We start from the raw sequence: 12,757 nt of genomic DNA on the forward strand, positions 1-12,757 counted from the left end.
ATTTTTTTTTAAATAAGGAAATAGAAAAAATTTGGTCAGGTTTAAAATAGTCAGTTATCCTGTTAACTTTTATTTTCTGTTAAATTTTATGTCTAAATGTGCCTCTGATTGCACTATTATTTTTGCTGAAAACAAGATGGAGGGTTATTCTTAATAAAGAATTCCCTATATGAAAATGCTACTTACGTGTTTATCTCATATCCAGATGACATCCACCAGTGTCCTCCCATCACATCTGGAGCTTATAACATCCCCCCAAAAGGTCTCGATCTTTTTCTCTTTTTTCCAAATGAAGGCTGGATGAGGGAAAAAGGCGTTGCACACTTTTATTATCACTCCACAACTCTAACTTAACTAGAAAGGACCGACATTAACTGCTAAGTGAGAGGTCGACGTCCAGTATTGAGGCTGTATTTTTTACACATGAGCTGTTTTTTCCATAGACATTTTTTCGGGTTTTTTCCCTTCTGCTAGCACAGTCGTGTTTTGGCAAGTGATTCAAATGGTGCTGGTCGGTTAGTCACAAGCTTTTGACACATCAGCACTTTGCGGGAATTCATAACGGCATTAATTCAACTGTTTCAGCAGCACAAGAACACAAATGTAAATAAACACGACCTGAAATTAAAGAAAATCTCTCTGTGTGCCCACTAGCTTAACGCATTTAGCCTCTTTACTGAATACAGATGAGCATCTGGCGTCAGCATTATCAGCTGAGCACTCGCTAACATTTAGTTGTACGCCGGCAGTTCGTTAAACTCACAAATTTATGACTTTAGTTACCTATTTATTACCTGTAGATGAAGACGCCTCCTCCTGTCAGTCAGATAATCTCCCAGTTGTTTATTTTTTATCTCTCTTCCTTCTTTCTTTCCTTCTTCTTCCCGATCACGTGATCGGCAGGGAGGGACCATGTTATGATGTACACGGGCAGCCCGGCCGGGCGGGGTGATAATTACCGCCCTGAATGGACTTTCGTCATCCGAATAAGCGGTGAATTAAAACAAGCGCACCCTATCTTTGCCCTTGGAGAGGTGGCATTTGGACAGCTGCTACCGGCTTTTGCTGCACCTGCATGTCTGCACCACTGATGCTTCATCTGGCAAAGCATACATTATATTTTATTATCAGTTGTATGGATATATATTAAATAGATATTGTACGTAATTTCTCTTTGCAGTTGCACAACTGAAATGATGGAGACACTTGCAGATGACACGCTAGCATAAAACGTAAAATAATAGCCTGTTCCATTTTTACCTTTTTAATTTTGTTTACTTTTTTTTAAATAAACTTTACATCCTAGATTGCACATAACATTTTACATACTGGTGTGAAATTGAAGCACAATGCCTATATTTCTATTCATATATTTTTTTTATTTTTTATTTTCACAGTTATTTCTTACTTTCATTCTTCTTATTTTTACTTTTGATAATTCTCTATACTTAGCCTACATCAGAGCAATAAATCACAGTTTCCCCCTGTGATCAATGAAGTAGCCTATTTCTAATTCTGATAAACCAATTTTTTTAACATGTTTCTTTTCTGTATCCACTCTACATTTGACTCTATTTCCAGTTGATTAAAACTCAATTTGATGTTGATTAATATGAATATTAATAAAGGAACACACCTTGCAGCAAAAATATTCAGCAGTGGACAAGAAACTGAGATCTTTCACTTGAGTAACGAAGAGTTGAAATTGATCAGCTGATTAACAGAAAATCAATTGCCAACGATTGTAATATATCAGCAATGTACAGTATTAAGCAAAAAAAATGCCATATATTTTATGGTCCATGCTTCTTAAATGTGATTTTCTTTGCCTCATGTGATTGTAAACATTGTAACATTGCAAACAAAAGTAGCAATACCTCAATGTAAAAAATATCAGTTATAAGTCATGAATTCATGATTTTACAGATGAAATAGCAGCAAAGTTTACTCCTAAACAGCAGAATTGCTCCTTTCAGTGTTTATCGGGACTTTCAGGTGTAACTTTATTGGGCCCAGGAGGAAACTTGTCTTTCTGACAGGTGAAACACACACAGACATAAAGGATAAAACATAAATCAAGCACAGTTATATGGTATACTACTGAAGCTGGTTATTACTGATGTAAAATGTAAGCAGCAGCTTGTTGAAGAAAAGCTTGTTAAAACTATTTATATCGGCTTGGCCTAAGCTCCATCTTTAAAAAACAATTAATAATTAAAAGAGTAAAAGTAAAATTACATCAAAATTATATGTACAGTACCTAAGTTACATTTCACCACTGGAATTAAACAAGAAAGATAGACGAAATTAAGATATAAAATGGCACAAATACGCTATTGTCTGGAGTCTTCTTGACATATCATCATTGATGGATTATTTAATGGGCCTACCCCACACAGGCCCCAGGGCCCAAAGAGTCAGGGGGCCCCTAAGGCTGTTGTGATACTGATTTTGATTCTAATTTTAGTTAATTTTCCCTTAATACACCTGCACTGTGCATACACAGAATGTGTGCGGATGTATGTTTCAGTGGTCTATTGGCTCATAATGCAAATACAAGCTTTAGTCAGTAAGTAAACGTATGCTGATTGCATTGACCATAATGCAGATAATAATGCCATTGCCATTTATGGTAAAAAGGTTAAAAACATTAAGCAGTTTTCAACAACTATGACTTGTTTTCTATTCACAATTCTAGAAGAAGCTGCCAGTGCAGCCAGTCTTACTCACCCATTTTACTTCAGTGTTGAGTGACTTGCACAAGGGCATCATGGCAAGCCCTTAAACATGTATTTTTCCAGTGCGCATTCTCCCAGCAGATTTTTTTTAATGTTCCAGTCTCAAGACTGTCTCTCTTTCCTCTTGACCAGCACTGCTGTCCTGTTCCTGTAACCCTGTCTTTTATTAAGACATTGAGCTACTGGCCTGTTATACTGTGTATGACCATGACAAGCCACTATGAATTCATTAGAATATCTTCTGGAGACGGCCGATGGCCTTTAGCACCGCCAGCCCGCTATCTCTTCACACTAATCTTCAATTAACTGATGCAGCTGCTGGTGCCATTTCATGTATTTCTCTTTCTGAAAGGTTCGCCCACACTGCCTATTGCTCACTTTGAATAAGGGTGATGCTCTTGCAGCCGGGTTAATTTCCTCTATTTGACTCCTGATTCACACAGTTTTGACACTCTGAACTATTCACACAGCTTATCATAAATAATAAGGACAAGTCTCTCCGGCCTTGAAGTTATTGTTCAGTCCATAAATTAAACAAAGACACACCGACAAAGTGACAAAAGTGTTTACTTCTCACAAGTTATTTTCCAACAGTTTGTGGACACACACAACAAAACATCACCGACAGCTTTTTGAGACATTCCAATCATCTTTAAAAACCGATTCTTGATTAATCCAGAGTTTGGTCATGAATTCAGTCTCTGTGTCCAGTGAGAACAAAGGTGGAGTTTACAAGAGTGGCGCCTCCGCTTTGAATATGGAGAGAGGCTCTGTTGTTGCTCTCTGGCGTACGCCTCCCACAATTTTATTGATCCAGAATGGCTCATGAAAATGTGTTCACTTATTCTCCCCTTTTATTCTCTATTTCATCATTTTTCCTTGTAAAAAGCTTTATAATCTTGCTTTTGACAAGTGTGTCAATGGATAAACTTTATTATTATCATTATAAAAAAAACAATTAGTCATTGCCCTATAATAAACAGGACATTTGTCAGGTCTATAGAAGCTGCAGAAACAACCTGCTGGACTTCATATGAGGAAATGAGAGTGAATACTTCCTAACTCTGTATTATGGAGAGCAGAGCACCCTGCACGTTGGACCTATCAGCAGACAGCCTCTCCACAGAAATGCATAGAAAAACACAGTGATGGCAGGACAAAGTGAAGAGTCAGTCATGCATTCATTCAGCCCCGTGCCTCCCGTCTGATAAAGCACAACTAGGTATTTGGTTTACGCCATTAATCTTCTCCACCTTACACTTTCTCTCTCACAGAACAGCCCATTCTGTAAAGTTTCTTGAAGCGCTATTACTGAAGCACTTGTTTTTCATCCGTACAAACACTTTCCCGTTGCTGTATATAAATAACTCGTCCTGCAATGGCCTGCTGAAAAACACGCACCTCAAGGGAATGTCAGCTTTCGTCAAAATACCTCTCAGTCATCCAACACAATATCAAAAATATTATCATCTCTTTAAATGTTAAAGTCTCTGTAGAAAAATGCCTGAAATATATAGATATCAAACATGTACATGTATATTTGTATACAAAGAAAATTTGATGCAAATTATTACTTCTTCAAGGATCCTTTAAAGCTGTAACTATGGCACTAAACCGTATTTCTGCATGTTATTGTGAAAAAGAAAAAAAAACAAAACTTGCATGGCACCAGTCGAGCACATAGATGTACAATGAACATAATGTCTGGACACAGATCAGTGACCACATCTTCATTCATTTCAAACCTTCCCAAAAATGCACTGTGACTGAGCATATGGCACCTACTGACATAATAATATTTTCAAATTATCTGCAGCCCGGCAGTGTTTCACTCACAGGCAGATCTGTCGGGCTCTCCAGACACAAACAATTACAATTCTTAAAAGGCAAATTCCATCGGTTGAGTGGCGCTATTGATTTCCATCTGAGTATGCACAGAGCAAAAGTCTGTGTCGACATCAATCAAACATTGCCTGACATCATTTCACCCATGTTGTACCTCTTCATCTAAACATGCCTCTTTTGATGATAGAGGTTCAAGCAGCATTCTAATATTTAATTTCTGTGTAACAAAAATATCATCTACTATAAATGCATGTATCTGTATACCAGGGTCCCCACACATTTTCATGGACAAAATTTCAAAACTTTTCCTTGACTTTTCAAGAGCCCCAAATATTTTTTTTCTTGCTCTACTTGCCCAGCGTTTTTCAAACCAGTAAGAATCAAACTGAATTCAAACATAATTTCAGCATCCCCAATGATGTGTTTGATGTGTTTCTGTCGGAAATATGAAAATCCAACAATAATTTCAGTTTTAACATTTTCTCCAAGTTTTACTAAGCTAAAACTAAAAAAACTAAAACTAACTAAAAAATATATATTTTTAAAAAACAGAAACTCACTGATTTGTTGCCTTCCAAATCTGTGATTTTCTTAAAAAAATGTATTTTAAGAAAACTAAATAGCCAAAAATGTTTGTTTTCTGTAAAAATTGGGAAAAAAGAAAAATTAATCACCAAATGTTTCTATAGTTTCAATAAGTTTTCTATAAAATTGGCAAAGACATAAAAATTGACAAAAATAAAAGTAAATAAATAAATAAAAGAAGAAAAAAAATCTATTTTTTTTAAAACAAAGAAAAACATGTGTTCCTAAGGCAAGTTTCCTTTCAAAATCCGTGGTAAAATAAATACAAAACGCAGTCACTTAAAGTTGTATGGCTCTCCCCTAAAGCCACAAGTGTTAAAAGAAAAGGGAGAGATGGAATGCGGGGAGAAATAAAGATAAAACTTTTGTGATGAGCAAATAAACAAAAACAACCAAAACACTGTCACACGTCAACACATATTAAAGCCATGTTACGCTGTCAGCTACGGAAAAAAAATTCACTGTTATGTTACATTAATGTAATTTAATTAATTACACACAATACATTTCCATGGATTTTCCAAAAGTTTCAATGATGTTTACTAGTTTTATGACTTTTACAGGCCTGGAAAATATAATTGTGAAATTTCATGACTTTTCAAGGTTTTCCATGACTGTGGGAACCCTGGTATACACATACATACAGTGACTGCCCTTCATATTCCCCCCAGTTTCACAGTAGCATTGCCCCGACTGTGCCTGGAGGTTGTTCAGTGCTCAGTCGATGATCTGTCGAGATCATCTCCTGGTGATTGAGAGCCGTTATTGATTTATGTAAAAATAAAAAAAAAAGGTTGATGCCTGGCCTCAGCTCTGGCTCCTCCCACCCTGATCAACTGGGGCTGGTCAGTGTAGAAAACAAGCATCCCTTACACTCTGCTTCAAGTATCGCAGTGGGCCCTGCAGAGGGGAAAAAAAGGAAACACATTAGTGTGAATATCTGACAGCATGGAGGAGAGCCACTTGACAGAGCAGTCACAACACCAACAGTCGCTTTTTGCAGAGCGAAATGAAAAAATACCAAGGTATCATTGCCCACACACAAGCGCCCGCACACTCACACATAAGTCATTAAAGTTAATATGACTGAAGTGTCTGGCACATTTTCCTCTATGGATTAAAAAACCTTCCCTTTTGTGAAAAGACAGTCGTGTCTGTCCACAAATAGCTGGCATTTTTTCAGTGTTTCTTACTCAAGTCTGGTGTGGTTCAATGAGCAGAGGACCCCATCTGGATCATAGTGGCTCTTCCAAATCAGATCCTGCTGTTGAGATATTGTGCACCTTCCCTGAGTAAGGTGCAGCTGATGCCTCTAACTTTTAATAGTCTCCAAAGCAGCGTGAAATCCTCACATTAAGTTTGCTTCACCCCCAAAGCTTTCTAAGTTGCACTGAACCAACTCGAGCCCTTTGACTCTTTCTCACACACATGGCTGCATGTGCACGCATGCCTTTTTGCACTCTCATACACATTGAAACACAAATATCTTTTTAACATTAAAATGTATGCATATCAGTGTGCATACACATTTTGACAAGGACACACACACACATGCCCACTCATTTTCCCACATCATGACTTTGTCTGAGTCACAGATAAAGAGGCACCAAGACGAGCCAGTATCCATGCCCAATGTGCACCAGATTTACTTTTGAATGCTCCGATGTTCAGCAATATAGGTCATGTCTATTTTGTATTCTAATGAACTTTAGCATAGAGTAACTCCATTACAGATGTTACACACCTCTGGCACGCAACACTGCAATTATTTAGCTTTCATTCTATTTAATGTTTTCCTCTTAACATTTTCAATGATCATGATGAAATGTAATCTACTGAGGGGAACAAAAATTAAAGTAAATGATGCATGCAGAATGGGGATGAGTAAATAGACAACTGTGTGTCTTGGCAGACTATCACCACAAACAATCAGAGAGAGAAACAACAGCTAATTAATATTCATTGGTAAAATGTGTGTCTCACTCTCTCTGACACATTTATTGAGTTTTACTGCACACCGTGCACTTGCCAGGTTGGGAAATGGGATGAAGACAATGCAGCACTATAAGCACACATATGACTGTTGTGTTATGAGAAATCAGAGTAACAGGTTTACATTTGCAAATGTAACAAAAAAAGAAAATTGGTTTGATTTCTTTCAGAAAAATGCTGAGAAGGCAACAAGTAACTTAAGACAAAATGAAAAAAAGTTTTTAAAAAATCTCCCGAAAATAAGCGAAATAAAGGTAAAAAAAAAAACAAACCCAAACAACCATTGTAGGGTTTTTTCAATGTTACATTTCTCCCTGTTTTTTGGGATAATTTTCTAATAATCTTCCTCTCTTTTTTTAAACAAGGTTTAAGGTAATTTTCTTCTCAGCATTTTCTAATTACTTGCAATTTGGAGGACAAGAGAAAAGAAATTCAACCAATTTGCTCAAGCTTCAAAAGGGTCAAATAGCTTAAATAGCTTATGAAAGGTGTCTGAATGCAAGGAAACTGGTAAAAGTCCTTTTTATTATGCGTTTCTTTTACACTTTTTCTTGATGTTTTTGTGTTATAGCACTCTGAATTGCCTTGTTGCTGAAATGTGCTATAAAAATAAATGTGCCTTTTTTTGCCTTGCACTGGTGACATCAGCAAGACATAGGGTTGAAAGTGAAAACACGAAACCTTGAAATGTAAGAACTACCATATCCAGTAATTTAATAGCAAATGCATAACAACCAGGAGATAATTTTTTTTTCATCCCTCCAAGGCCATTTGGTATTCAAAGGCAGGAAGCAAATGATGTAGAGGTTGCAGTAGCTTCAGAAAAAAAGGCAGAGAAATTTATGATTAAAAATGGAAATGTTGCCAAAGGTGTTTGCTGTACAAAGTGTCAGATATGTTTCTATAATACATACCCCACTCACATGTATATAAAGATACATGCGCGCAGGGAGATAATGCATACAGCTGCTGCTGAGTGGGAGTAAGACATCATCTAAGGGGAGAGGAGGAAAGAAATGAAGAAAGAGTGAGAGAGCGAGACAAGGAAAGATAGATAGAGAGAGAGAGAGAGAGAGAGAGAGAGAGAGAGAGAGAGAGAGGGAGGTAGGCTATGAACTGGAGCTGTAAGCTGTGAGCTGTAGGGAGTAGGTCAGTCTGGTTGAGTCAGTCCTGACTCATGATGGAGGCGGTGAAGATCCACCTCCTCCCTGCCCATTACAACTTCATCCTCAAGCCTGGAGCAGCGGAGCCCAGATAGCCATTACAAAAACAGTGAAATCCTCCTACATCCATGGTCGGAGGAGCACTGCTTTCTGTGTTGTAGGATCAATCTGATAACAAGTCATGGATGTTTTAAACAATGAACGCTGAATCTAAACACAACAGGTCCCTTTTTGCAACGAGCTGGTCAGCCAGTGCAAATTAGGGGTGTGCCATATCATATTGTTCATGATAATACCGATATTATTTTTTAATGTAATAATAAAAATTCGTATTGTGATAATGGAAATATTTCGACTTGTTGGCACAATGCAGGTCTGTGTATGTGCAGGTGTCTGCAGCTGGGTCTGATGGTCACCACTGAGTGACACACACTATATACAAACTATTTGTAGATTCCAGGGTACTTATACGTATTTGGCAACTGTTTGGATGTGTAATTTGTGGTTGATGTTTTGCTGCTGTTTATATTTTACAGAATCTGCGCAGAGAAAAACATTTTTAAATAACCCACCTGTTAACATGTTATTAAGGTTTAAAGTTATGCATATTTATGGGCGGGCCATTTTGACTGACAGGCTGACTGCAAGACGTCACCATTGTCTGTGATTCAGAACCACCCTTTGCTTGTCCACAGCTCTGCCCTCTCGTCCAAATTTGGTCACTTCTGGCTTGAATACTGTGCGCCATTGTTCTGTTATTATTGTATGTGATGTTTGTTCCCCATAACATAGGACATGGTATTAGGTTAAATAATTAGATTAAATGAAGATGAAAAACCAAGATGGTGACAGCCAAAATGCAAACTTGTGGCTTCAAAATGGGAGTCCACAGACCAACTGGTGACATCACAGTAGCTAGTCCATTATTTTATACAGTCTATGCTTCTAATAAACTCTCTTTAATAAGCAAAGTTTCCCGTTCTGTTCATTACGGGGTCATGGTGACACTGGAACTTATCCCTGCTAACATTGAGTGCAAGGTGGAGTACACCCTGAGCAGGTTGCCTGATTACCACAGGGATATGGCTTCTTTAGTGAAAGTTTTTTTAAAAAAATATCTGGGGAGAGCTTCGGTGTTCACAGCGCATGGCACAATTTTGCCTGTTTGATTACACCTGGACCTTTGTTGCATGTCATACTGTTTTCTGTCTGCCTCTTCACTATCATCAATCCAACAGAGGCAAGAATGGTTAGAAAAATCATCTTTGAGGCTAAATATGTAGCAAAATATGTTAATATTGTATTGCCTAATGTTATTGATTTTTTTTTAAATTCAATACTAGAACTGAAACTCAGGTTTTGTATCTACTATCACATTTTACAACAATATTCAGCAGTACACCGCCCCAACACTAGTGTAAATAGTCAAAGTTAACAAACATCACTGCATATAAATGTAAATGAGACATTTGGTCAGCCGCTGCAATAGCTCAAAAGGGGCACAAACATCAATATTTGTTGTCAAAGCTTTTCAAACTACTTTGCTTCTCATCTCTAAATTGCAGTCTGTGTACATCAGTAAGGTCTTTTTGCTGCAGTGTTGTGATGACTGGTCAAAAAAATTAGATACATTTAATCTCACAGACAGCAGATTTGAATTACTGGGCAAACACAGCAGGGAGCAAATACTTTTGATTCAAAACCCAAATAAAACAACTCAGAAACACATTAATTGGGAGGGGGCACTGATTTCCATGTGTGAAGTATTTCAATCTTTGAACGCTGAGCAAATTGCTGCAATATCTTTCAAAAATGTGGGAAAAAAGGTAATGAGCAACTTGGTAAGAAATGTTGCGAAAATTGCAAGAAACTAGTGGGTTTAGAAAATTATCTTTAAAAAAGCTATGGAAAAGCGGCGGGGGGGGGCCTGGGGCTCTATTTGTAATTATCATAATTACATATTTTATATCATGTTACAGAACTTTTTAAAGTCTTGTTTGCCTTTGATGTTTTTGCTTTCTTTTTCTTTTGAATTTATTTTTTTTGTTTTGCTTGTTTTCTGTTGTCGATGTTTTTTTTAATGTATTTATTTATATATTATAATTTTTAGGGGTTATTACTGTACATTTTACTAATTTCTTGCTTATTTTTGGGTCATTTCTTCTTATGTTGCACTCTGCCTGCTTCCCATGTATTTGAATGAAATCAAGTAAATTGTCTCAGATTTTAAGGGGTTAACATTAATTTTCCAGACACTATGGCCACAAAAAACAATCACAAAGAAAAAGGAACATGCACAAAAAAAAACAAAAGAAGTGCAGACGCTTTTACTTTTTCCAGTGTTTTCCCTTAATCATATTATGCCAAGGCCACTGTGTCAATTGAATAGTGCATTAGCTAGTGAGGCAGTGCCACAGCAGCAAAAGCCCTTATGAGCCGCATCTATTGATGATACTGGCTGCACTCACATTCTGTAACACACTACTCTGTTAAAACGGCGTGTGTGTGTGTGAGAGAGAGCATGCTGCTGCTAGACTCATTTGGATTTATTAACCTAAGGTAAATAGAGTAAATGTTCTACACTGAGAGCAATCATCTTAAGGACAAACATGCATCCACATACCCTTCTATTAGCAAACACAAAACACCCAAAACAGCATCAGCTTCCACGGCATTGCTGTTTCTCTTTCAACATCTCCCCCTCTCTGCCTCTCTATGTTGCACATGCTCTCTTTTCCCTCTTTTTCGCTCTCCCACTCTTTCTTTTTCCGTCTGTTCCCTCAAACCCCCACTCTCCTCTCTTTTTCGTTTTTCTTGTGACTGAATATCCACTGATCCCTAATCCAGACGCCGATTTTAGATTTGTAAGGCCAACGAGGTCGTGTATTGGATTTACTCAGTGTGCGCTATTTCATACCCCGATTTTTGCAGCCTTAACCTCCAGGCTTCCCACAACCCTAAACATACACATATGATAAATATATCAAAGGTACTATTTATATAACATCCTGCCCTCTGAGCACACACAACTGCCCCCGCACCTCTTTACCTCTCTGTCCCTTTCTTTGCTCTCTGTCTCTTTGCTTGTCCTCTGTCTCTCTGTTTATCATAAAAAATATGTGCAGCAGCAGTTCAGAGCTTTGTTGAGGCTAATGTTGATACAAAGGCTGTCTGAGGCAGTGCTGTTATCTCCTGTAGTCTAATCCAGCTAATTAAGGGCATCGCTGGGAGGAAGGTGCTACTATTCTCATACAACTCCAGGGTACGCTGTCTCCACAAGTCTGCCAAACTTACACGTGTTTTTACACACACCTTTGCACACACAAAGACGTATGTACAGACATGGTTAAAGATCCCTTGACATACGGATTTGAAAATGATTTAAGACTTATTTGATATTTGCCAAACTTGGTTTGCGCACAGACAGGGAACACAGGCTTCATTCAATATGCTGCTTAATAAAAGCTAATAAAGTGGAGAACACCAACTGCTCATATAGATGATGATATTAAAGTGCTGATTTATAATCCCCTGAGGGAATAAAGTCCAGCATTTTTCTGCCTGATTCTCTCCACTCAAGAGCAGAACTGATTAGCTTACTGTCCACGTAGTCTTGTAGATATCACAGTAAGTGATAGTGGGGGTCTTCACTAAAGGGAGCTAGGATGCTAAATGTGAATTTAGAGACAAATTTTCAATTAAAACTTGCTATAAAGCTATCAATGGACACAAATCAAAATGGCAGTTTTGTCATCTAAGGCTTCTCTCTCTTCACCAGCCCACCATGCCACTCTCTTGTCATTTACTCCCACAGTCTGACACGTCAGCAAAATGGCACTCGAGGAGACAAGAGGTGATGAAGAAAAAAAACACACCTCTCTATTTCTCAACCCTAACTGTTCATCTTGGCAGGCTTGTGTGGAAGAATAGCTGCCACTAACTGCCTGCAGTGACTTTAAACTTTTAAAACCTAAACAATTTGGTTTGATTGCCTGCAAAAACAAGGGGAGAAAGCAATGAGCAATTTAAAAAGACATGGCCAAATAATGAGCGAGAAATAAGTGAAAAATTACAAGAAAATGACCTGAAAATAAGGAAAACTTTTTCTGTAATATAGTTTAGAAAAAAAACTTTGCAACTGTCTAACTTGCAAAAATCATTATTTTAATGCAACGTTTTGATATTCGGCCTTCATCAGGTAAACCTTGCTCATGACCAATTTGCCTGAGGGTCTAGTACTGAAACGTTACATTTAAATAATAGAGAGCAAATAATAAGAGTTTTCTTTAAGTTGTGCTCTGCACAGCCCCCCCTCCAACCCCCCTGTTTGGCAATAGATGTGCGAAGGTTTGTTTTTGTTCTGTAACATAATGTAAAATACATGATTATAATAGTTATAAATACATGTTTATGGCTATTTTTCCTTTTTTCACA

General features: G+C 37.6%; 1 protein-coding gene across 2 annotated transcripts in view; it reads right to left on the minus strand.

Annotated features, from left to right (window-relative positions):
- Positions 1 to 883, minus strand: part of pheta1 (PH domain containing endocytic trafficking adaptor 1) — a 19,669-nt gene extending 18,786 nt beyond the window's left edge. Inside the window, exons 1-2 of one of the 2 annotated variants that reach the window (XM_042488389.1) lie at positions 795 to 883; positions 187 to 296 (exon numbers count right to left, since the gene is read on the minus strand). The gene's annotated coding sequence lies outside the window, so the exon portion shown is untranslated. Of the gene's footprint in view, positions 1 to 186; positions 297 to 783 lie in introns of both variants that reach the window. The other variant, XM_042488390.1, reaches the window with a different exon arrangement.
- Positions 884 to 12,757: the final 11,874 nt, after the last annotated feature.

This window comes from Plectropomus leopardus, chromosome 6 (genome assembly GCF_008729295.1).
Source record: "Plectropomus leopardus isolate mb chromosome 6, YSFRI_Pleo_2.0, whole genome shotgun sequence".
Lineage (NCBI taxonomy): Eukaryota > Metazoa > Chordata > Actinopteri > Perciformes > Serranidae > Plectropomus > Plectropomus leopardus.